Source organism: Crinia signifera, chromosome 5, assembly GCF_055691185.1.
Source record: "Crinia signifera chromosome 5, ASM5569118v1, whole genome shotgun sequence".
Taxonomy (NCBI): Eukaryota; Metazoa; Chordata; class Amphibia; order Anura; family Myobatrachidae; genus Crinia; species Crinia signifera.
The window spans coordinates 151,367,529-151,394,366 of NC_139221.1; the positions used below are offsets into that span (position 1 = coordinate 151,367,529).

The 26,838-nt window shown below is 47.4% G+C and overlaps 1 long non-coding RNA gene across 1 annotated transcript; it reads left to right on the plus strand.

Moving 5' to 3' along the window:
* Positions 1 to 21,788: 21,788 nt before the first annotated feature.
* LOC146079573 (uncharacterized) lies at positions 21,789 to 23,190 on the plus strand. Its single transcript, XR_014474619.1, has 2 exons — positions 21,789 to 21,907; positions 23,013 to 23,190. It is a non-coding gene; the product is annotated as an uncharacterized LOC146079573 (long non-coding RNA).
* The last annotated feature ends 3,648 nt before the right edge of the window (positions 23,191 to 26,838 follow it).

A 26,838-nucleotide genomic window follows, 5' to 3' on the forward strand; every position in this document is an offset into this window, starting at 1 on the left:
ATGTTGGGGGTCATTGGGAACCGGCAGTGATATAAATAATAAATAACCCCTCAGGTTTGGGCAAAGACCCCCTGAAACACCCACTAAATTGGGACATAACCGCCTTCTATGCTATGACACGCCCACTTTCAGGTGAGCCTCGCCCCTTAAGAAATCCATAAAGAACCCCAATTGCTCAAACAAAAAAGTATGAATAGAAATAAGAGCGCACTTACCTTGCCACTATAGAACAGGACGCAGCGCAGGGCTGCTCCCGTTTATTTCCTCCTTCCTCCTCTCTCTCCTCTCTCTCCTTGCTCCTCTCCAAACACAATATATGAACTGAAAATGCTGAATAATCAGACACGTTCAAAAGCTCTGACTGCACAAGTCGGGACCAGGCAACAGAATGACTCCTAGTGTTCCGTCCTGGCTCACCAGGCATTGTGACATCATAGAATCACTGTTATGTCATCACAGGGCCATTGTGATGTCATCACACAGGTATTAGCAGCAGCCATACAGGCAAATATATGTATACAAATAAAGTGGTGCCCATACACTAGTAAGAGTTATCTTCAGATCTGGCTGATTGGAACAAAAACATGGTTATGGATGAGTGACAGTTTGTCTGTTTTCCAACATTTCCAAGCAAATGGTCAACTGTCATTTGCTCTCATCCATAACCATTTTTTAGTTTCAAGCAGCCAGATCTGAAGATAAATCTGCGTGTGTATGGCCACATTTAGACTATGTGTATGTATAAGCAAGGGCAGAATAGCATATCTCCTACCTGCCTCAATTTACAACCCTGAAAGGGGCAAATATATTACCAAAGTGGGAGGCGCTTTGCAGATTGGGGCAGGTTTTTTTATACCAATATAACATGTCTTAATGCTGTCAAGTGTATCAGGTCTTGCAAAGTACCATACTAAAGTTTGGGTAGGGGTCTGTCAGTGCTGCTTCAGCCTCTGTGGGGGTCTGTTCGGGCACCGCTACTGGTCATGTGCGACCCTGATAAAGCCATTAAAGTGAAATGCGCATTGGCGGAACACCTGTGTTGTTATGGTAACAGTGATAGGTTACTGTGTGTGGCCTAGACAGAAGGGCTCAATAGTGGAGTTACCTGTAAGCCATAGGATAGATAGCTGCGGAAGGCTGATTGGATATACTGAATCACCTCTATGCAATATTGTTAGCAAACGAGATATTGATAAAGATATCACTTCACCTGGTGGGCGAACGATCTAGGTCTTAAACAGTGAATGATACCATTAACGATTTATAAGCGGAATGTTAGGAGTGAATCACTGCTCTCTGACCGTCAGTGTAACATCTACCTACCCTGTATATCACTGGCTTACTGACACATTGTGTAACTATACACGCCTACCCTGTACAGTATATAACGTTTTACTGACAAATTGTGTGTAACTATAGGGGAAACGGTCATCTGTCAGACCAGACTTAGGTCGACAGTCATTAGGTGGACCCCGGAAGGTCGACTGTCCCCAAGGTCGACAGGGTTAAAGGTCGACATTGCTCAAGGTCGACATGACTTAAGGTCGACATGGACCAAGGTCGACATGGTTTTAGGTCGACAGTCATTAGGTCGACATGAGTTTTTCACTGTTTTTTGAGCCGACATGTGTCGACAGGTGTTATTTCATGCCCTACCATCCACTAGGGCGTGGTGGGAGAATAAAATAGTGTGCCGAGCGCAGCGAGGCACCATGCCCGAAGCATCGCGAGCGAAGCGAGCGATGCGAGGGGCTGCGGTTCGACTCCAACTGTGTCGACATTCGGGTAAAAAAACAGTGAAAAACTCATGTCGACCTAATGACTGTCGACCTAAAACTATGTCGACCTTGGCCCATGTCGACCTTAAGTCATGTCGACCTTGAGCCATGTCGACCTTTAAGCCTGTCGTCCTTGGGGACAGTCGACCTTCCGGGGTCGACCTAATGACTGTAGACCTAAATCTGTTCTGACAGATGTACCGCTTCCAACTATAGTAGCCTACCTAGTGTTCACTCTAGAAATTTTTTAGGGCAGGGTGCTGATCACGGGAAGGGCACATTTTTCAATCGCGAGGGCACATTTTTCAATCGTGAGGGCACATTTTTCATTCGCGAGGGCATATTTTAATTTAAAAGGTCAAAATGGTGACACCTGATCTTCAAACCATCAGCACGTTATTGCTACAGTATATAATCCACCTTGTGACACCCGAGCGTCACACCATCGGCACATTTATGCTATATAACCGTCATGTGACATCAGAGCGTCTCACCACCGTCACATTTATGCTATATAACCATCTTGTGACACCTGAGTGTCACACCATCGGCACATTTATGCTATATAACCCATCTTGTGACACCGGAGCGTCACACCATCAGCACATTTATGCTATATAACCCATCCTGTGACACCTGAGTGTCACACCATCAGCACATTTATACTATATAACCATCTTGTGACACCTGAGCGTCACACCAACAGCACATTTATGCTACTGTATATAATCCATCTTGTGACACCTGAGCATCACACCATCGGCACATTTATGCTATATAACCATCTTGTGACACCTGAGCGTCACACCATCAATTTGCACTGCACTCGTACTGCGAATGAATAGTATGGGTCTGTGACATCGGTCATACTTTGACATCATAATGTCAGTGATGGAGAATGGGCAATAGTGTTGTTGGCACCCATTAAGTATTGCCTATTTCAAGCACAAATTCCTTGAGTTTAGCCATGTAAACCTGATAAATTTATGAATACTGCTGGGCTTTGAGTACATTACTTCTGACCACCTGAGACCCCCTGGCCACATCCTGTATTTATTTTGGACAATGTTTTGATTGGCAATATGCATACTGTGATTACAGAAAATGTGAGTGGATCAATATAATGCAAACAATGCGTCCGGAAATGAAACGTGAAAGTTGGGTTCCTGCAACTTCCCTATGTATACTGGACAATATTATATGACCAACAATGGTGGTTATTAGCATTGCACATGTAAATAAACTTGCACATATGAAACAGACCTTTGACACTTATCTGTGATCAATATAATCAACTTTGCCATCCATGTCCCTGGCCTGCTCCCAGCCCTCTGGCAGGGGTAACTCTCTGGAGCGGGTTATATCCCCCATAAAGTCCCCCAGAGGCAGCGCTGAGGAGTCCGTGTGGCCTGCGGAGAGGGGGCAGATGAGCCGGGACCCCCCTACACGCTGCACTCGGGCGCATCAACAAGTGCGCGGCGGCGGGGGAGCGGGAGGGCTGCATATCCCAGGGTGCCCAGCTGTCCATCACCGGCCCCGGGGGCCAAGCACTGACTCCAGCCAGCAGGTGTCACCACCAGCAGGCTTCTGGGCCGGTGCCTTCAAGAGGACGCACTGTCGCGCACAGAGCAGCCTCTGCCCCGGGATCTCCTGGTGCTCACTGTCCCCCCCGCTGCTGCTGCTGATGTCAGGGCTGAGGGGGGAGTGTCCACACTCTGCCGCGCTAGCAGCTTACACTGTCAGTGGGAGGAGACTTCTAGCGGGGCAGCGGCTATTAACTATGCAGGGCGGGCAGAAACAGGCAGGGCGGAAATCGGCAGCTATAAAAATGGCAGGGCGCAGTGCCCCGTGAAATAAGCCTAGCGGGAACACTACTACCCTGTATAGCACTGACTTGCTGACACATTACATGTTTCTATAGCAGCCTACCCTGTATAGCACGTCTTACTGACACATAATGTGTATCTATAGCAGCCTACCCTGTATAGAACTGGCTTACTGACACATCGTGTGTATCTATGGCAGCCTATTTGTATGGCACTGGCTTACTGACTCTTTGTGAGTAACTATGCAGTAGCGCACGCAGGGGGGGTTTCTGAGTATCCAGAAACCCCTCCCCCCAGGAGTCTAAGGGCCCTAGACTGAAAGCTGAGGGTCCCCTCTTTCCATGGGTTCAAGAATTTTAAAAATCGGCCCTTGGGAACCGGAGATATCTAACTTCAAAGCAGTGGTCCCCATCCAAGCCTGTTAATTGCTCTTCCCAGTCAGATATTTCAGGTTCTGTCTGATTAAGAGTTTTTCTGAGGGTATATTCCAAAAGCTGGGATTCTCCCCCTTTGATGGACATTAGTAGCTTGTCTCTACTGTTCCCAAAACCAGAGATATCAGCCTTCCAGCAGCTGGTTACTGCTCCAGCTCCACACACCTGGTATGTAGTTTTATATACTCGTTGGCAGATTGCTCTGCCTACTGAACTCTGATCCCCTAGTCACCAATATCATTTGGTAGGTGGGATTCTCTAGTTTTTATTTCCTGGAAACTGGAGATACTGTATCTGCAGTCAAGCAAGCTGTCCTCCCACCAGAAAATTATGAATAATAAGCCCACTCCACTATACACCCCTCCTCTGCATATTAAACATCCTCTACCACTCTGGAAGTTATGTATTAGGGCCTCTTCATTCAGCCCAATGCCCCCTTCTCCCACACAATCTCCCACCATCTGCACAGTAAAGGTGTAATTAGTGGAAATTACTGATCCAGGCCCTACATGCTGAGCGGTTGATATAATACCCCCTACCACCTGGGGGACATCAAAGCTTCCCCCACCCCTACCGCTTGAGGATCGGTAGGTGCCCCAATACATTGCTATGCCCAGGGGTCTACACTGGCTGGCAATCAGCGTCCGGCAAGTCTTTTCAAAGTCATCAGGGCTTCCCGCCGCCGCGCTAGTAGGAGAGACGGACGGAGTCAAGCTGCCGCTACAGCGGCTACACCGGTCCCCGGAACCCCGCTGCCTGTCCCCGGACCCCGATGGCTGCACACAGGAGGTATGCATGTTGTCAGCCGGGGTCTCCGGGGATGTTCTCAGCTGGGAGGGGGGGGTCTCCGGCGATGTTGTCAGCGGGGAGGGGGGGTCTCTGGCGATGTTGTCAGCGGGGAGGGGGGTCTCCGGCGATGTTGTCAGCGGGGAGGGGGGGCCCAAATGACTGCCTTGCCCCGGGCGCCGGAAACCCTAGTTTCGTCCCTGACAGCAGAGTAATGGTCGACATGGTTAAAAGGTCGACAGACAAAGGGTCGACATGGACAAAGGTCAACATGCGTTTTTAATGTATTTATGGTGTCTATGTTGACATACAGATGGAGCTGGTCCCAGCTTTGCAGGGGATGGCGGAAGAATCGCCAGCCGCCATCCCCCGCCAGCCGCCATCTGATCTGCGAAAGGGGACGTGCACGCATGAGATGCGCGCGCAACCGCTTCCGACGGCGCTTCCCCCGGATTCCCCGCCGGCTTGACGGCGGTCACCCGGGGTCCCCACTACCTCCCCGCTCTCCCACCTAACCCTGTCCGTCTCCCTGAAGCGGAGACGGACAGGGTTCCCGTCGCCCCGCCGCCCGGAAACTGAGACGCGCGTCTCAGTCAGATTGAGTGCCAGATCGCCAGCGGAGACAATCTGGCGATTTGCCAGCAAGACGGAGGCTGGCTGCGCTCATCATGGAATGTGACACAGGAGGCTGGGGGGCGTGGCCACGGTAGGGCGTGAGTGAGGGTGTGCATCTGAGCTCCCCCGTGCACACCGCTGCTAAATGAAGCTGCTCCCCATTTACTAACGGGCTTTGCCGAGAGGAGAGAACCTGCTGTGTGAACCTTTATGCCGGGTGAACTTGTGGTCCCGTCTGGCACATTTGGAGAGTGGTCCGGAGCCGGAGCGTCTTAGTGGCAGGGTGAGAGACGGCGTTCGGAGCCCGGGCTCATAAGCAGGGGTCCTCCCTGATCCTGTCTCCAGCAGTGCCTGCCCGTAAAGCGGTCGCAGGACGGTGACGTCAGACGCCGCTCGGAACTCCGTCGAGTAGCGGGTGAGAGACGCAACAGTCGTGAGCATCTCCGGAGTCTGGCTACAGGGATTCTCCCTGAAAGTGCTTCCAGGGGGCACCCGACGGAGACACGCCACAGCACAGAGTCGCCAAAAAAAAAGTCGCCAGTGAGAAGTGCCAAACACTGTCCTGGGAAGCTGCGGGTGTGAGACCAGCTCCAGGGAAAACCTTAATATCTGCAAGGAAGTGGCTGGCTGCTGTGGAGGGGTCCCTTGGCGAGCGTTCACCTGAAGCATTGGCCCTTGGCTCTCACAGGCGATATGGCAGTGGACAGATCGTATAAAAAACGCAAAGATCACACACTGGGCCCGGGTGAGAGACGGGCCGCAGGGCAGGATCCCACACCTAAGAAGCCTGAATTAGGAAACTGCGGTGACTGACCTGAGGCTCCAGCAAGTGAGACCTACCTGAGGACGGAGAAGTGGTGGCAGTGGGTGAGTGATGGTGGGCATAGCCTGCTCGTGGTGTTTGGTATATAAGGACTGGTGCAGTCTGAAGGGTTAATTCATTGTAACTGTGATTCCTGACGGGGTTGGTACCGAGAGGTACCAGTAAGAGACTGCGAGCTTTGAAATACATAGTTTAAGCAGGCTGGGCCAAGCATATTAAATCCAGAAAACCCGCAGATTAAGTGAGAGACTGTGTAATGCAGGGCCAGAGGGGCTACTCGTCTCTGAATAGCACATCATGGGCAAAACAGGCCAAAATACGGCAGCCCCCAGATTGGAGAAGTATGCCCGTTCCCAAGCAGGCAGTAGTTCCCAGACAAGCACTCCTCTATCTACTCCTACTAAGGAGAACAAAAATCCGCCACCCCCTGAGGTAACACTGCAACAAGTCCTTGAGGCAATTAATACCTGCGAAACCCGTCTACTTGAACAAATAAATAAAGTACAGTCCGATATCACACTCCTCAGGAATGACGCTCAAAAAAATTGTGAGAGCCTGACAGAGGCTGAGAACCGCATCTCTACAGTGGAGGATATAGTGGGCCCTTTACAGACACAGGTTAAATCCATCAGCGATCAAATGTCTGACATACGTCAAAAAATGTCTGACATGGAAGGTAGACTCAGATGGAATCATATCCGTTTCATTGGTTTCGAGGAACGCATAGAGGGTAATGCCCCTGAAAAGTTCCTGGAAGAGTGGCTAATTCAGATGTGTGGCAATAAGGCCTTCTCAGCACAGTTTGCAATAGAGAGAGCCCACCGTATCCCAGGCCGGGCCCCCCCTCCGGGAGGTCCATCCCGTACATTAATAGCTAAGTTCCTAAATTTTAGGGACCGGGACAGTGTGCTGAGGCAAGCCAGGGAAAAGGTGGACTTTACCTACAATGGAAGGAGGATCTCGGCCTTCCCGGACTTTCCCTTAGACGTTCAGAAGGATCGTGCAAAATTTAAGGATATTAAAGTTCGCCTTAGGGAATTAAAATATTCTATGCTCTATCCGTCCAAACTGAGAATAGTGGCGGATTGGGCTACAAAATTTTTCTTCACTCCTGGAGAGGCGGCGAGATGGCTAGACGCCACATATCCTGGTAGGAAACAGGTGGCATCTAGTTAAAATCTATAACTGAAGGGACTTATTGTCTGGAAACTATGTGTACTTGTCATTGTGGTCTCTCTCCTTAATATGTAATTTAATCCTACAGGTTAACTGCTCTAGTAATAATATGAGTAAAGCTGTGGTTGTGATACTAATGTGGGGAAAGAGAAGAATGTCCTTTTGCTAGGTGCACCTCAAAGAAAAGACTTAAAATATAACTTTTAATATTTTATTAGTAAAAGGCTGCGAAAATTTAAAACCATATAACAGACAAGGGTGGGTACATACACATATAAAAATGGGGTGGCAGGCAGGTGTTTTGCTGACAGTATACGTTTGTTGAAGCTTTGTGAGAAAGCGGTGTGTGGGGTTAACACAATATCACTAGTATGACCCTGTTAGGCGGAGAGTAGTATAATTCCGCTAGCAGGGTCTGGATAGATGCCCCTCTCGTGAGTGACTCACTCTACTTTTTACATAGTATGATGCGCTACATAACATGTAATATAGACCTGCTGCATGTGCTGTATTGGTGCTCACAGACAGTGCTGCAGCTATAATATCCCAAATTTCAATCAGTGTGTCTACTCCGTAAAATATCGAAGAGACCTCGACACTGGTGAAATAATATATAGAGCCAGCAGGTATGGACAAAGAATGGTATCACTGGGGTTAATTAAACATCCAGTTTAAACTGTAGGGGCATATAAGCCTCCAGGCAGATACCACTCTGTATAGAGAAGTAGAGACCCAGTATGCGGTATCTCTACTGGTAGCACATCAGTGGGTGTAAGCCCTAATAAGGGCTATAGAGTCACCACACCGCTAAGACATAAATCAAAATGCATTAATATGAAAAATAATAAATCAGCTAAACAGGACTGCCTGCGCACCGCTAGCCGGCACGCGCTTCGCAGTTAAGCTTCCTCAGGGCCCTGCCGGCTAGCGGTATATGCCCCTACAGTTTACACTGGATGTTTAATTAACCCCAGTGATACCATTCTTTGTCCATACCTGCTGGCTCTATATATTATTTCACCAGTGTCGAGGTCTCTTCGATATTTTTTGGAGTAGACACACTGATTGAAATTTGGGATATTATAGCTGCAGCACTGTCTGTGAGCACCAATACAGCACATGCAGCAGGTCTATATTACATGTTATGTAGCGCATCATACTATGTAAAAAGTAGAGTGAGTCACTCACGAGAGGGGCACCTATCCAGACCCTGCTAGCGGAATTATACTACTCTCCGCCTAACAGGGTCATACTAGTGATATTGTGTTAACCCCACACACCGCTTTCTCACAAAGCTTCAACAAACGTATACTGTCAGCAAAACACCTGCCTGCCACCCCATTTTTATATGTGTATGTACCCACCCTTGTCTGTTATATGGTTTTAAATTTTCGCAGCCTTTTACTAATAAAATATAAAAAGTTATATTTTAAGTCTTTTCTTTGAGGTGCACCTAGCAAAAGGACATTCTTCTCTTTCCCCACATGTCTATATTCTTGTCCTAAGGTAGCACACCCCTACTCATATATATTCAGGGCTATTTTTGTGCAGGCTCCAGCAGGAACTGTGGCCCTTATTCTAGCTCACTCTTTCTGACAAAATATTTCTTAGATGGACAAAACCATGAGCACTGCAGGTGAGGCAGGTGTTACTTGTGCAGAGATAATTAGATTTGGGTGGGGTTTTACATCTGCCTCACCTGCAGTGAACATGGTTTTGTCCATCTAAGAAATATTTTGTCAGAAAGAGTGAGCTAGAATAAGGGCCACAGTTCCTGCTGGAGCCTGCACAAAAATAGCCCTGTATATATTCAAGATTGTTACACAGGGGTCCTCGTTATTTTTGAGTCTTGTGCGATCACCCTCCAACCCTCCCCCTTCCTGGTTGTGATACTAAGCCTGTAGGAAAATCATGGGGGGGAACTGAAGTTATTTCTTTTTGTATTAAATTCTGTGATAGGCGGCGGGGGGGTGCATGGGGGAGGGAGGGGGTAGGCCTCTTTGGTGGCCATTAGTTGATTGCTCTAGGAGATACTCCAGCTGGAGATAGCATAAAGGGGGGATATTTGTGGAGGGGGGGGGGGATGCCACAGGTATGCCATGGGAATTGGTTATACAGGGTAGGGGAGGGGGGTGTATGTGTGTGCGTGTCTGTATATGTATTTGTGTATGTATGTTCACAGCAAGATTAAGTGTAGATCGATCCACAAATTTTCACCTGAAGGGCCCGGAATACTGGCCAAATACAAGCGGTCTACTGCATATAAGTCAAAACCCGTTGTGTAGCTTAAATGGTTAAATTGCTGTTTATGCCAAAAGAGTGTGGGACAAAGGTAGATCTTGTTGTTTAGTATAAATGGTTACATTGTTGACCTGGAATGTCAGAGGTCTGAACTGTAGGGTGAAAAGAGCTTTAGTCCTGAAACAGTGCAGGAGTTTGGACTCTGACATCATCTTCCTGCAAGAGACCCACCTGACTAATGAACGCCTGGGCTCTTTAAAACGTCCATGGATCGGTCATAGCTTCCATGCCCCTTTCTCTACCTCTTCTCGTGGGGTTGCTTTGCTGGTTAGAAAATCTGTGGTTTTTGAAGTGGGCTCCGTGAAGATTGAAACTGGGGGAAGATATATTTTTTTGTAGTGTGCAATTGAATCATGTACGATTCTGTATACTTACAGTGTATATTCCGCCCCCATTCTCCTATGATGTGGTCAGATTGGCAGTGGAATTTGCAGCATCATTTCCGGACAATATAGTAATTTGTTTGGGAGATTTCAATAAGGTACTCAAGCCCTGCCTCGATAGATGGAATAGGTCCGAGAAATAAATTCTTAGGGAAGGTAATACATTTTATGAGTTTATAGAGAAGATAGGGTGGAAGGACCCCTGGCGAATAAGGAATCCAGATCTTCAGCAGTTCTCCTGTTACTCCTCCTCTCATGGAGTGTTTTCAAGGATCGATCTGATTCTGGTCTCCGAGAAGGCCCTTACAAAAATTAGGCATGTGGATTATAGAGCACGTGGGATCTCGGACCACTCCCCGGTCACTATGGAGATCGAACTAGAGATCCAGACAGGGTTTAGATATTGGAAACTGTAGGCATATTGGTTGCCGCAATTGGGGGAACAGGTGGAGATGGAGGAAATGATAGATGAATTCTTTGAAGAAAATGAAGGGTCCTCTCCAAATATCTTTGTGTGGAATGCCTTCAAGGCTTATCTGAGGGGGGTGTTTATCAAAAGGATAGCCTTTTTGAAGCTCTCAAATCGAAAGAGGGCGAGTGAACTGGAAGCTAAAATGAATAATCTTGAAAATACCTTTTTGTCCAATAAGTCATATCTAGCTAGGTCTCTGTGGCAGGCTGCCCAAAAGGAGTGGGTGGAGTATCTTCAGGAGGTAACTTGTCGGAGGCTGGCCTCAGGATCAAATAGGTGGTATGCCAATTCAGATCGAACTGGGAAATTCCTGGCACATATAATGAAACAGGAGAGCCCATCTAATATTATATCTATGATCAGGTTAGAATCAGGCAAAGAGGTGATCGATACCCCCAAAATAACAGAGCTGTTTTTTACGCATTTTGAAGAGGTATATAAATCCAAATTAAATTGTAGTAATGAGGAGTACCTGGCAGGGCTGGAACTTCCAAACTTGCTGCCCTCCTCAAGGGACATACTGGAGGCTCCCCTGACAGTGGAGGAAGTGATTGCTGCTATTTACTCCTTTCCAGGGGGTAAAGCCCCTGGCCTTGATGGCCTTGCCGGGGAGGTGTACCAGAAAATTATTGGTAAACTGGGTCCTCAGTTGTTGAGGGTTTTTCATTGTATGGAGGAAGAGGAGTATACACCCCAGTCCCTGACAGAGGCCGCAGTAATTATGATCCCCAAGAGCGGTAAAGACCTCACTCGAGTTGACTCTTATAGGCCTATATCATTAATAACGTCTGATGCAAAGATACAGTATTTGCTAAAATATTAGCAACTAGACTTCAGAGAGTAGTAGATCAGGTGGTCCATCCCGACCAAACGGGCTTTATGGTGAGGAAGTCTACTATGATCAATCTCCGAAGGGCATACACTTACCTTCAGAATGTGGAGATGAGGGGGTCGGATGCAGTGCTCGCATCATTCGACGCGAACAAGGCATTCGACTCGGTTGAATGGCCATTCTTGTGGAGGGTTCTGCAGGCCCTTGGGTTTGGGGAGAAGTTTATAAAACGGGTCTCACTGTTATATCAAAATCCAAAGGCTAGAGTGACCATCAATGGGTTTACATCTCCCTCTTTCTCTCTCTCCAGAGGGACGCGCCAGGGATGTCCTCTATCCCCCTGCTGTTTGCAGTGGTGGTGGAGCCCCTGGCATGTGTGTTGAGAACAGCCCTGGGGGGAGAGAACGGGGGTAGGAGTCCCAGTAGGAACCTAGTTTCGCTTTATGCAGATGATTTATTGGTTGAACTGTCGTCGACCCGGGGATCTGTCTGTGGTAATGCAACTTATACAAGAGTTTGGGGGATATTCCGGCCTCACAATGAACTGGGATAAATCTTATTACATCCAGATGGGAAATGAAGGTGGGTTGGGCCAAGCACCCGAGGTACAACTGAAGAGGGTGGAAAAATTTCGGTATCTGGGTATTTCCTTTACTAGGAACTCAGTAGATTTTATATCTGAGAATATAACCCCATTTATTAGTGTATTAAAATCCAAATGCCGTAGCTGGTCCAGACTCCAGATATCACAAATTGGACGGGTTAATCTGGTTAAGATGGCATTACTGCCTAAATTTTAGTATATATGTAGTGCAACATTCCCCAGTCTTCATTGGGGATGAGCACTTCAGGAAGATAGAGAGCATAGTTTCCACATTTATATGGAGGGATAAATTGCCCAGAGTCAAAATGGATGTTATGTGTCGGGACAGAGATAAAGGAGGAATGGCCCTTCCTGATTTCAAATTATATTATATGGCTGCTCAGATGGTACAAATATGCGCCTGGGTTAGGTCAGGAGAAGACTCAGCAGAGTTACGAAGTCTTGTGGAGTGTGTGGATCCAGATTATACCCCACTCCAGAGATTGTTTGTGAGGGGGCTCCGGCGGGACCTTCCTCCTATAATCAGCCAAGCGGTCAAAGTCTGGAGATGGTCTGGTATATTAACAAAAGTGGCCGGTCTGGATCCTGACACTCCCATTCTTTCTCTGCCAGGCATGAGGGATCTTAAGGAGCAACAAGGAGGGTTAGTTTGGAACTCCTATGGTATTAGTACAATAGGCCAATGGTGTCAAGAAGGGGTGCTGAAATCATTCTCTCAGCTGCAGGCAGAGTTTATCATACCAAAGGAAGTTTTTTTCAGATACCTTCAAGTAAGGAGTGCTATGACCTTAGGAGGAAAGTCCGCCCGGTGGGAGGTGGTGGAGGCTCCCTGTAAAACTTTCATTAAAAAACTAGCGAAGGGCAAGCGCCTGTCCAAAAGTATCATTACCTACATTCATTTACTCAATCTGAGGAATTAGGGGCCCTACGGGTAAAATGGACCAAGGACATCCCCCAGTTGGATGAAAATGGGTGGAGGGGGGCCCTGGCAGGTCTACGACAGGCGACCAATTTAATGCGGACTCAACAGGTCCAATTCAACATTCTTCATAGGACCTATGTAACGCCTGTCAGAATGAAAAAATATGCCGGAGTAGTGTCAGATAGCTGTCCAAAATGTGGAGAAGGGGCTGCCACCCTTGACCACTTGCTGTGGAGTTGCAAGGTGGTTAGTAGGTTCTGGGACGAAATAATCAAAACTTTGGTTCAGATCGGTGTCCCGCGAAATACCCTAAACAAATTAAATTTGGTCCTAGGGATCTGGGCGGAAGGGACAATTATTCGGGAAATGAAGCAGTTGGCTAAAAACCTAGCGGCCCTTGTGTAGGTAATAATAGCACGTCGGTGGATGTCCGCTCTATGGACCGCTTCATGGAGAATGGGTTAACCTGGTAAACCATATCAGTGAACATGAGAAATTTGTACATGCATCCAGAGGGGCTCGATTACTAAATACCAGGGCATCTGGGGCCTTTGGAACAGGTCAGCTAACCATAGAGTCAACAATAGTGTGGGGTTAAATTTATAAGCACTTTTTTATTGTTCTTATTTAAGTAAGTAGATAATATAGGTAAAGAAGCACAAATGAGGAAAGATCTCCTCTCTTACACAGAAGGGGGCCCAGTAACCCTATCTTACACCAGATAATTATGTTTTTTTTTTTTGGGGCGCACAGTAGTGAGGAGAAAAGCGCATATATGTGCTAGAGGAGATTATAGTAGCCACATGTAGCGTATTCACAGAGAGGCGATTTGGTCACGCAAAGATACACACAGGAATTGTAGATACAAAGTAATATCTAGCTTAATTAATTTGATTGTTTTTTTTTTCTCCTGATTGTTGGTCTCTATGGGTCAAATACTGTATAGCCCCGAAGGCCTAGCGAAGGTAAAAAGTCCTGTAGGCGGCATAGTTAGCAGAGTATTCCACTAAGACAGAGTAGGATCCCAATAAGTAGGTACTCTGGGTATCTGGGTAAAGAAGGGGCTAAACAAGCTGAGCGGGGGCCGGGGGTGGAGAATGGGCTGTGTGCAATAGGTCAGGGAAAATCTTTGAGTACGAGTAGGAGAGGTCTCTCAGGTGGGAGTATGGGGTGTTGAGCTGTGAATTTGTCTATGTCTGTTTTTTGTATTTGTATGTGGTACAAAAGTTATGTCCAACTATTGAACTGTGTAATGTTGATATTATTTTTGTACCGATATGTATTTGTTTGTCTCGTTTTTGATATTGAAAACTAAATAAAGACGCAATAAAAAAAAAAAAAAATAGGGAGGCTGGCTCCATCTGTAGGTCGACATGGACACTGTCTAAGTGTGCCGCGTCCCCTCACATGGCTTGCTGCGCTTGCCATACTTCGGGCTTGGTGCCTCGCTGCGCTCTGCACACTATTGTATTTTCCCTCCACACGCTATTGGTTGATAGGGCACGAAATACCTTTTTCATGTCAAAATTTCCCATGTCGACCTTTTGACCATGTCGACCTTTAGACCCTGCCGACCTATTGTGTGTCGACCTTTAAATCCTGCCAACCTTTTGAATGTCTACCTTTTGAGCCTGTTGACCTTTTGACTGTCGACCATTAGTCTATCATATGTCAGTCTATGATCAGTCTGGATACTGCCTACGTTATGTGCTTTAATACAATAAAGAAAAAAAAGACACTATCCAATTTTCTCTTCAAATAGTAGAAAGCAGATGTAATCACCCGGGGAATAAACAGGTCAGGTTGACATGTCCGTCTATGCAAAGTCCTTTCTCAAGACCAACATAACATTGTCAGCAATGTTAAGCTGCTTTATATATTCAAGTGCTTTATATATTTTTACCTAGTTGGGTAAGACATACAGTAGTATTTGTTGGGATTGTTTTATACATTTTTTTAAATGTACTATTTATTCTTGTTAAGTACGGCAGTACGGCAGTGTGAGATTGAAATATAATTTGTATTATTGTTTTTAATTAAATAATTATTAGGGGTGTGCACCAGGCATTTTTCGTGTTTTCATTTTGGATCTCCATCTCCCATCATGTTTTGGATCTGGATTGGTTTTGGCAAAATCACCTTTTTGTATTTTGGTTTTGGATCTGTATTTTTTTAGAAAAAAAATATAAAACAGGTAAAATCACATAGGCCCTTATTCTGATTGACGCGGACTTTACCGCATACTTTCGGATCGCGTGTTTACGGCGTCTGCGCATGCGTGGCGAACGCACCGCGCATGTGCCACGCCTTGACTCGGTACCAGTTCGGCCAGATCCCGTCCAGAACTGATCACCGCTATCATTCGGGAAATAGGGGCGTATTATGGGCGTCATGCGGAATGACACATGGGCGTAGTTTCAAAGTGGGCAAAACGGGGCGGAAACATGGGCGGACACGGGGGAGTACACTTATGTTGGGGGGCGTACATTCGGAAACCACTCCGAATGCACGCGATCAAAAAGGCCAGAAATGTGCGGTGTCCACAAGTGTACTATTGCTTTGCGGACACCACTCGTTCATGCGGTAGGCGAACGTACGCCTAATGACTACAACCATTAACACCTGAACCCAATAGAATCTACTCCTTTACTCATTACTCACTAATAGGACGCTTGTCAGTGCTTTAATTGAAACCATTGCTGCTTCAAGGAACCCGTACTAAACACCCACATATGCTGTACTTGTCAGACACTTTCAAACTGCTAACAATGGACATGACAGAATATTAATACTAGCAATACACATGTGTATTTGACCTGTACTCATGAAACCACACATTTTGGGTAAAGTAAACACATTTATTTATATTCATGTCACAGTCAATGCCAGTGTGATGCAATGACCATAAAATAATACATACAAACAATAAACAACATGGCAGGAATGCCGCAAAATAAATAATAATACAAAACAAATATAATTGCACACAGATGGACTCCAGCACCTCCTATGTGCCACTGCACATGCAGCCAGTGGGAAATGAGGAGGCTGCTGGCCCTTCTACAGCAGGGCAAGCTGCACCTGACCATTCAACAGCAGGGCACCCTACACCTGGCCCTTCTGCAGCAGGCCAACCTGCAGCTGGCTCATATGCACCATCAGCAGAATCATTTGGAACACAACCGGGGACTTCACAAGATAGTACCATGGCCATCACTTCAAGTACAGCTGACAGTAATGGCAGGCAAAAGAGGGCAACAGGGGAACCACAAAGGACATATGAAGCAAGGGCTCAGCTGGTTACCCTCAGCACGTGATTGGACACAAGAAGCTGACACACACAGCACAATGGAAGATTTGGGAACACATAACGGCGGAGATTAATGCAGCCACAAGTTCATTTCCGACCACGTTTGGCCTTGGTAGGCTCCTTGGCCTGTGCAGCAGCTCTTCGGGGACGGCCAGATGCTGGGGCAGGTGGAGCAGATGATGTGGAGGGGTTGGCTGGTCTACCCCTCCTGCCAGCAGGGAGTGTTGCCGCTGGTAATGCACCAGAAACGGATGCCATTAGGACCCTGTTGCTGGTAACCAGCTCCACCATAAGCTCATTATGGTGGAGGAGGAGATCATTTTGGCGGGTGGCTTGCTCGGCCAGCACCTGAGCACTTGCAGCCATGGCCTGCATGCTCGCAGCCATGGACTGCTGGGTGCTGACCAAGCTCGCCAGGATCTCCTCGGTCCTACGCACCCGTTCTGATGCCAAGTCTCCCTGCTGGTTGATGTCCCCAAGCACCTCGGCCAAGGCGGCCAAATCGGCTTGGCCCGATGCCTGCTGCTGCACAGGCCTACCTCTGGGGCCAGGTGGCACGGACTCCTCCACCTCCTGAACAGAGTCGTCACCAAGCGGTGGGGTGTCTGTGGGAAAAGATAAACACAATTAGTAGACATTCTACGATAATTACTTGCACAAGTTTATGGCATGACCAATATTTACCTTCCAGAAAAGACGCAAAAACTTCAGCTGGGGCCTCGCTATCCATCGTGCTCACCCCCCTGATCTCCTCAACTGATATACAGCTCTCGGCCATCACCTCCAGGGGGGTGAGCTCTAGCCCTGATGGCATGGGGCCGGCCCCAGATGTCTGGCTGTGGTCCCACCGCTTGGTCAGCTTCCTCTTCAGGTTGGTTTTGAAGTCCTGCCACCTGCAATGTAAGTTGACATATTAATACATGTCACTCCCAATGTTAGCTGTTGCAGCCATTGCTCTGTGCTACATATTACAACATGTGATTAATGTCCCATATATAATATTACATGCAACTAGGATATCAACCGTTACAATACACATTCACAATCACCCTACTCTAACTCTCAACGAAATAACATGGCAATAATGTATGTGTATCGTAACAACCTCACGGCCCATTTGCTAAATGCATCTAAGCATCAATTCAATCATTACTTGGCTATTACTGGCCACATGTATCACAAAACAACTTGCCTCTTCTTCACATGGTCCGTCTCACGAACTTGTGGCGCTACTTCATTAATCTCTGCCGTTATCTGTTCCCAAATCTTCCATCTGCGTGTGTGTGTCAGCTTCTCGGATGGACACTCTATCCAATCACGTGCTCGGGGAACCAGGATGGCCAGCTCCTGTGCTTCATATGCCTTATTTTTTTTGGGTGGTTCCGCTGTTGCACTGGCTCGCCCCTTGCCACGTCCCTGGCCACGCCCCCTGGCACCAGTCGCTGCACTTGAAGTGCTGGCCATGGTACTACCTTGTGAAGTCCCCTGTTGTGTTCCAAACAATTCTGCTGATGGTGGATATGAGCCAGCTGCAGGTTGGCCTGCTGCAGAAGGGCCAGGTGTAGGTTGCCCTGCTGTAGAATGGTCAGGTGCAGGTTCCCCTGCTGTAGAAGGGGCAGCAGCCTCCTCATTACCCACTGGCCGCATGTGCAGTGGCACATAGGTGGTGCTGGAGTCCATCTGGTCAAATAGTTGCTGCAGCACTGGGTCCACCTCTGGTTGGGATCCAGCCATGTTAGCAACAACATTGTCACCTTCTAATACACCTTTATATACTGTTTGTGTAATCTGTTTGGCGGACATCAGCGGCAGCTGCGTTCCGTGCGTGAGCGTACGTCGCTGTTTTTTCGCGCCGCATACGGTGGCGGAAATTCCATTGTGTAAAACCTGGCGAAAGTTCTACATGAAATACTGGTCACCAATGCTAACATTGCATAGAATCTTCTGATACACCTGTGACTATTGCACAATACACATGCTATTTGCTAGCATGACATGACATTTCATTCATGACTACTGTGGTATTGTGGCGTTTTAGTGCAAGCTAAAAGTAGCCCAATCCCTTAGAGAATCCAGCCCACAAGTCATGCAATACTCATCTCTACTGTTATAGACCACACATGTGAGAGCCCTATAAATAGTGACTTCCTGCTAGAATCATTTGTCTCCAGATCTGGACTTGTCAGGGTCTAAGGTAAGCTCTTCCATGCTCCTTGTAGATATGATATCCATTAACAATGTAAGTGTATGAATGTATGCACCATTGCCTCACTGACTACAGATTGTTGGGCCAGCAAAGTGGTGTATCATTATTGCAACATGTCACATGTTCACTATTTCACTCACAGGTCTTCAACCTGTGTGGGTTCATCTATTGCAGGACAACATGTCCCAGCAATAGATGAAATGTGTCATAGTACATGATGTCGCCAAAAAATGCTGACACCTTTATCTGTGTGTTTTGGACGGTGTGTATTGAGTTCATATTATTGTGTCATCATTAGAGAGTCAAATGGATCTGCGGGATTTCACGGGGCGGCCATCTATTGTACGTATTGAAGGCTACAATTCTATTTGTAGTGGGATATGGCCATTATGTGCATAGGTGCATCAGTATTTATGTTCATTTCTTTATAGGTTGCTGAAGCTATTATGCGCTACATGGAGAGGAGGCTAAGGGCACTTGCGGCTCTCCCCACTCGTCGGCCAAGGAGGCCAGGACGTGCTAGAATCTATCGCACACGGGTGACTCTGTTTGCTATGCCCGATGATGAGGTACTTACTAGGTACCGGTTACCACCACATGTAATTCTGGATCTGCTCACCTTAATTCAGAGCGATCTGGAACCTCTACACGGGATCACGACAGCAATTCCGCCTCACACACAGCTGCTGGCGGTGTTGCATTTCTGCGCCTCAGGATCATTCCAACAAGTAGTGGCAGTACTTGCTGGAATATCTCAGCCGGCCTTCTGCCGAATCCTGAGGCGTGTGACGTCGGCCATGTTCAGGCGCAAAGGGCACTTCATGGCCATGACATTTGCCACCGAGACCCTGCGCAGAAGCCAGCAGGCCTTCCATCAAATTGCTGGCTTCCCTAATGTGATAGGGGCTGTGGATGGCACCCATGTACCATTTGTGCCTCCATCTCGAAGTGAGAAGATATATAGGAACCGCAAATTGTTCCACTCACTGAACGTGATGGTGGTATGTGGCCCATCCATGGAGATTCTCGCCTTCAACTCGAAGTTTCCCGGAAGTGCCCATGACTCTCATGTCATCCGACAAACTGGGATATGGCATAGACTCCAAGAGCTGGAAGGCCGTGATGCGTGGGTTCTGGGTGACTCCGGTTACCCATGTACGCCCTGGCTACTTACGCCGTACAGCTACCCAGCACCGGGCCCACAGGAGGCATTCAATCGGGCGCATGTTGCCACCAGGCAAGTGGTGGAGCGCTCAATTGGCCTTTTAAAAGGTCGATTTAGAGTGCTCCACCGCACTGGTGGTGACTTACAATATGCGCCTGAAATGGTGTCGAGGATCGTGGGCCTGTGTATATTTTTCCACAACATTGCTGTGCGGCGTGAGATACCCTTTGATGAGTGGGAGGTACCATCTGAGCCGCAAGATCCGCCCATGCGCCCATCCCGCGCCCCTGAATGCCGGAGGGGATACCAGCTGCGGGACTCTGTGGCGCAAAGATACTTCAGGTACATGTTATCGAGTTGACAGAACACACCAATTATTGTACAAATCACCCCTTCAAATAAGTACAGTGTGTTAGTTGTCAGTGTTACAACACGAAAATTAGCCAGCCTGCCCTCCTAATGGCAAAGAAATAGGAGATATTTATCATATGTGCTTAGTTTTGGGGGAAGTTAAATATTGGTGCTAATTATTATACCTTGTTAAAGGGATCTTATGTGTTTGTTATATCTTCATTATTGTAGTTGATACTATCCCTGATGACTGGTGAGTACATTGATTTATTCTGTAATGTGTTTTGGATTTTTTCATGTGTTGATGTCTGATTTGTTTGCAGATATATATATATATATATATATATATATCTATATATATGATATTAGAATTTATTCACATGTTTCAACATTTCAAGGAGCAGGCAGGCAGGCAGGCAGGCAGGGCTGTTGTATAATGCTGGTCTCAGGATACCTGCAAGTGTGTGTATGTGTCTTTTACACATAAATGTACGCATACACATAGATGCATAGAGTAAATAATGCTAAGTACAGCTATGCGTTGCTAAGCTATAGCACGCGTTGCTTGGCGGAGCGAGGCGTCATTGGATTTGCTAAGTGCATACACACTGTGTTTTATATATATCAGATTTGTTCATTGCCATACATCAACACTACTGTTTGGAAGGCAAGCGAATTTGTCACCATTTGTGTTGGCGCAGAGACGCTGTTCATGTAAAGATGAACAATAAAGTTATTAACACAAATAACTGTGATCAACCAATGCCACCAGCTGATTGGTTGATAGATGCCATTGTCAACATGGCGGAGACACGAAGGGCAGAACCCTTCACACATGCGGAGCTGAGGGTTCTTGTCTCCGTCATGGAGACAAGGCTGGGCCGTGCAGGGCCCTTCATAACCAACAGGCATAAGCGGAGGGCCTATGCTGCGGCAGGGCGCCGAATTTACGCCCGCACTCGGGTGCGGAGGTCCCTCGGGCAGCTGGAGAGGCGGTGGTCGGACCTCCGCAGGCGCCAGCCCCAGCTGCTTCAGCAACTCAGGGGCGAAATTGCTGAATGTGAGTATTTTAGCTATGAAATTTCGCACTTACAACATAGCATATATAAACAATAAAATGTGTCTCATGATAAGTGGGTGTCCATGGGTTTAAAAGTCCATAGACTGTTATGTGTGCTTCTTCCTGGTTAACATGCAGTCATGTGGCTTTTATATGTAATGCCATAGCATTGAGGATTATGATGCATACAATGTGCCAGATCTAATATGTGTTACACATTGATAAATGCCTGGGTTGTAATGTGTGAACAAATTACTACCAATCACATACTAATTTAAATGTCACAATTTGGAATCCATTAACAGTAAGGACCTACTTTCCTGCATCGTTTGCCATCATTATCACCCTTCCATGTATGTCTTGTTATGGATTAATACATGTGCCCCAATGACCCCACATTGACCATGATGTTTTTTTCTAACACACAGCACGAGCCCAAGCACAACAGGCCCGTGAAGAGGCGGAGGCTGCCCTGGCACAGGAGGAGGCCCAAGACCCGGAGGAGGAGGTGGCGGCAATGGTGGAGGAGGAGGAAGTGGAGGAGGAGGAGATGGTGGTGGAGGAGGAGGAGGTGCGTGAGGAGGTGGTGGAGGAGGATGTGGAAGCGGAGTTGGTTGCGGAGGAGGAGGTGTTGGTGGCGGAGGAGGAGGAGGTGGTGGTGGTGGAGGAGGAGGAGGAGGAGGAGGAGGAGGAGGAGGTGTTGGAGGAGGAGGAGGTGTTGGAGGAGGAGGAGGTGTTGGAGGAGGAGGTTGTTGGTGCAGAGGAGCTGGCGGAGGAGGGTTCGGAGGAGGCCACGGTTGCCCCGGAGGACTCGGATGATGAAGGGGAGGAGGCGTGCCAGGCCCCGGAAGATCAGCAGATCGGTATGTTAACATAATGCATCATTCATGAAGTAGTTGTACTGGTATTTGTTATGTAGCACTGGTGATAAAAAAAATTTTTCCCATACTATTCATATAGACCCCAAAGTGGGTAGCTACAGATACAGGTACGGGTTAGATGGGGTGTCCAAGGCATCCCTTTCATCCAGGACACCTCTGAATTACACCGGTTTGTGGGATGGCTTGGAGCTCCATTTTGACTGCCACATAACCGTTGTAGTTAAACAGGATCCTGGCGTAAAGGGATGAGTGGATCATTTGTGGATTAAATTCACCTGCTGCAAGCGTTGATTATGACCCATCAAATAGTGGAATCTATATTGTTGGTGAATGTTATTTATAAACTCTAGGATGTATGCTATAAATGGAGTATGTCCCGGCCTACCTTGGAATGGAGTCAGAAGTTGCCAGTGTCCCAGGAGCCTCCTCTACCTAAACACCCCCTGTAGTTCTGATTTTTATTTTTCCCTCACAGAATTGTAGGTTGCTTTAGACAGAATTATGATTTTGAGGATGTGTACTGTGCATTCCTGACATTTGCATTACTCCCATGCCACGAACCATCACTGAACTTAGACTGAGCAGATTGTGACAAGTTCTTATTGACGGAGGCCATGACCTGCTTGTCATTGGTTAGTCATGGGTGGGTTGTGACTGAGAATAAACAATATGACTGTTATGTCTTCTGCAGAGTAAAGGGTATAGGCCAAAAAAGACAGTATGTAGTAAATAAGTTAGCATGTATGTATATATGTATGTGTCATATCTATTTATCTATGTGTGTCTCTATCTCTCTACATCATGGGTCCTCAAACTGCGGCCCTCCAGATGTTGTGAAACTACAAATCCCGGCATGCCTTGCCACAGTTTTAACACTTCCTTATAGCAAAACTGTGGCAAGGCATGCTGGGATTTGTAGTTTCACAACATCTGGAGGGCCGCAGTTTGAGGACCCATGCTCTACATAGATATATATATATATATATATACACACATGTCACCAAGCATTTGTGCAATTTATGTCGCAGTATGTGAAATGTATGCAAGAATAACATGACTAATTTTTGCCCCTTTGACATGCCCACAGATGACACCACACCGGCAGATGAGGGGGTGCGTGGGGCCCTCCTGCGACTGGAGCACCATCTGTGGCTGGCTCAAGCAGACCTGCAGGACCTGAAAGATCTGCTTCTTTAAATTATAATTTTATATTTTTTTTTAGTTATGTTAATTGTGTGGTTGAATAAATTATTTATGCAAGTTCACAGTTGTTGGTTTTATTTGCACTTTAAATAGTATATGTGTAGATTGTTTATAATCTTTTACACAGGGTGTAATACAAACCATTGCACTTACATTGCTGTAAGGGTTAATGTGTGCAATGCATGTGTTAGGCATGCTTGTAAGGATATATTGGAATCTAATTGATTCCAATTCCAAATAAGCTGTTTTTTATGAGGATAGGTAATTGAATAAGTGGGTCATGTGATGTATTGCAGAAGATACTTCATAGTGGGTTGTTTGGCGTAAATACTCCGCTTACGTGCGGTAGCACCGCTTGGCTCCCGTTCGGATGCGGTATTCCCGAGCATACACTGTAATACTCTGTAATACCGTGCCGAATCGGAGTGTTTCTCCCGCACACGCATGCTTTGTATGTCGTCCGTAAACACGCCCTGTTCTTAAAGAGTGAGTCCGTCCGAATGCGGAGGACACGTGGGCGTTTCTACGGACGATGGCCGCACGCGGCAAAACACCGTGGCGTACGGACCGCACCGTAAGAATGCGGGAATATCCGCACCGATCAGAATAAGGGCCATAATTTGGGTGTTTCTTTGTTCCTACACTATTATTAACCTCAATAACATAAATTTTCTATGGATGTGGGGCATAACATCACACTGATGTGCACCAAAATCCCACGGCCTGTGCTCTATTAAACCATGGCGCTCCCTCACTCTATGGCTTGCGCTCTATCACACTGATATGCTCCCTCATCCTTTGGCCAACGCACTCTCTCACGATGCAGCCTGTGCTCTATCATGCTGATGTGCCACCCTCACCCTGCGGCCTGCTCTACCTGAACCTGTGGCCTGTGCTCTATCACACTGATGTGCATCCTGACCCGCGGCCTGTGCTCTATCACACCAATGTGCACCCTCACACCAGGGCCTGTACTCTATAACACTGTTGTACGTCGTAACCCTCTGTCCCGACCCTTCACAGGCTAGTTCTGTCACTTCCCACTAGGGCTTAACCCTTGCACCCTACAGCCGAACTCTTACCCCTCAGCAGCCTAAACCTAACGCACGCCACATATATACACACATACAGATGGAGCGCCCTTCATTCTTTCAGGGGCTGGCAGTGGGATTGCCAGTCTCCAGCCCCCGCCAGCCACCGGAAGGGGATGCGCACGCATCCCCTTACTACGGAGCTCCCCCCCAACCCTGCCCATCTCCCTGAAGTGGTGACAGGCAGGGTTTGCTTCCCCCGTCTCCTGGAAACTTGGATGCACGTGCTAGTGGGACGCTCGCACGTCCCAGTCAAATGGAGCGCCAGCTCGCCAGTGGGAGCATTCTGGCAAGCCCCAGGGCTGGCTGAGAGGTGCTCCATCTGTACCCCACACATCCTTACCTTTGAAACATCCAAAGACTGGCTGGGTGGCCTGGCTGGAACTGCAACAGCCTCTCCTCTGCAATGCAGCAGGCCTGGCAGGAAGCAGCAGCAGTCACCTATAGCCAGAGCCAGATTAAGATCTAAATGGGCCTGGAGCTGAAAATGATCAAGGGCCTATTATGCACAATAATAGGGGTTGCGGCCAGCACCTAATAATAGGGGAGGTGTGACCAGTGTTCTGTTTGGGTGGTCTGCTCATGGGTGTGTCTCTATTTGTGTAAATACTTTCGGAACTTGTATACTATCACGGCTCCCACGATGGGCATCGTACAGGGAAAAATCGCATTGCATCGCATGCGATGTGATGCTATGCGATTCCATTTTTATCAAAAATCATGGACATGTGTTAAAAACATGTAAAATGCACCCCAAATGTCATTTTTCACACTGTACCATCCCCACTATCAATGCCAACCTGAAGCTTTTCATACCTCCACTATCCACGTCGGCGTGGAGTTGAGAATAGAAGGTGTGGCGAGCGCACCGAGCCACCGAGCCCGAAGCGTGGCGAGCGCACGCAGATACCTGTGAAGCCCGCGAGGGCACACGGATACCTGTGAAGGTATCCGCGTCCCCTCTCGGGGCTCGCTGCGCTCGCCACACTTTCTATTCTCGACTCCACGCAGACATGGATAGTGGGTGTATGAGAAGGTCGTAGGATGCGTACCACCGCCCCTCGCGGGCTCGCTGCGCTCGCCACGCTTCGGGTTGGCGTTGATAGTGGAGGGGGTACAGTGTGAGAAATGACATTTGGGGTGCATTTCACATGTTTACTACTAATTTAAAGGCATTTGGATGCATTTGTGAACAAAAACGCATGCCATCGCATCGCATGGCATCGCATGGCATGCGATGCGATGGCATGCGATTTTTCTCACAAATGCATAAAAAACCTGGTAAAATCACATCGCATCGCATGCCATCGCATGCCATTACATATGGCATGCGATGGCATGCGATGGGAGCCGTGATAGTATACAAGTACCATACTTTCAACTAATTATATATGCCTGGAAAAGGCAGGGGGCTGGCATAAGAAAAATGCAGAGAGATATATTGGCGGGTGCACTCCAAAGGTGCACCTGCAGGACGCCGATGTCCTAAGATACTTGCGGGGTGAGGCGGCACTCCAGTCATAAAAAAATACTGAAAACCGAAACTTGGTAGACAATATGTCAGCACCTTTTATGTGGTAACCTAAGTTTACCACACCATATACCCCTTATACAAATCATGCAACACAATAGTATCCCCTTATACTGTACTTGCTTCTTACACATTATGCCACATGGAATGAGACAAAATTCACACCGATTGAGCAAAAATTCACACTATGGCACACAGATTGAGTCAAAATTCACGTTATGCCACACAGATTAAGGCAAAATTCACATTTTGCCACATGGATTGAGCCAAAATACACACTATACCAGGCATGGCCAAACAGTGGCCCTCCTGCTGTTGTGAAACTACACGTCCCAGCAAGCCTTGACATAGTTTTAGCATTCCCTAATTGCAAAACTGTGGCAATGCATGATGGGACTTGTAGTTTCACAGCTGGAGGGCCATAGTTTGGACATGCCTGCACTATACTAAACAGATTGATGCACAATATGCTTCATAAATAGGGGCATTGCGCGCCAAAGGCGCACATTAAAAATTTACACCATAATGCCCATTACATGTTAAGCCTCACACCATAATCTCCATTACGTATTATGCCAAACACCATAATGCCTATTAAAAATGATGCTACATAAGTGTTGCTTACCTACATGTTCATTTCCAGGGGTTCCATGTTCATTGCCAGGGGTTCCATGCTCATTGCCAGGGGTTCCATGCTCATTGCCATGTGGGATTAAATGCTCATTGCCAAGGGGGAATACATGCTCGCGGTAACTGGGGGACAGTCGCCGCCGGGCAGAAATGACAGCCGGGCAGAGAGCAGGGGGCTGCCCGGCTGTATTTAGAGCACTGCATGTCCTGGCTATTTGAAAAAATACCTCTTTCATACCAGAAAATGCAAGGAATATGGTCCCAGGATCATGCAGGGACATTCTCGGACTGGCCCCTTTTACACCAGCCTAGTCCCTGCATTTTCTGGTGTGAGGGGGAGAGAAAACCACCCCCGCCCCCCTTTAAACAACCAGCTATATCTTCAGAACCAACTGACCCATTTACATGTAGCCTTCGAATGATTTTGGTCCCGTGAAACTGGGCCGTTTGGTTCCAGA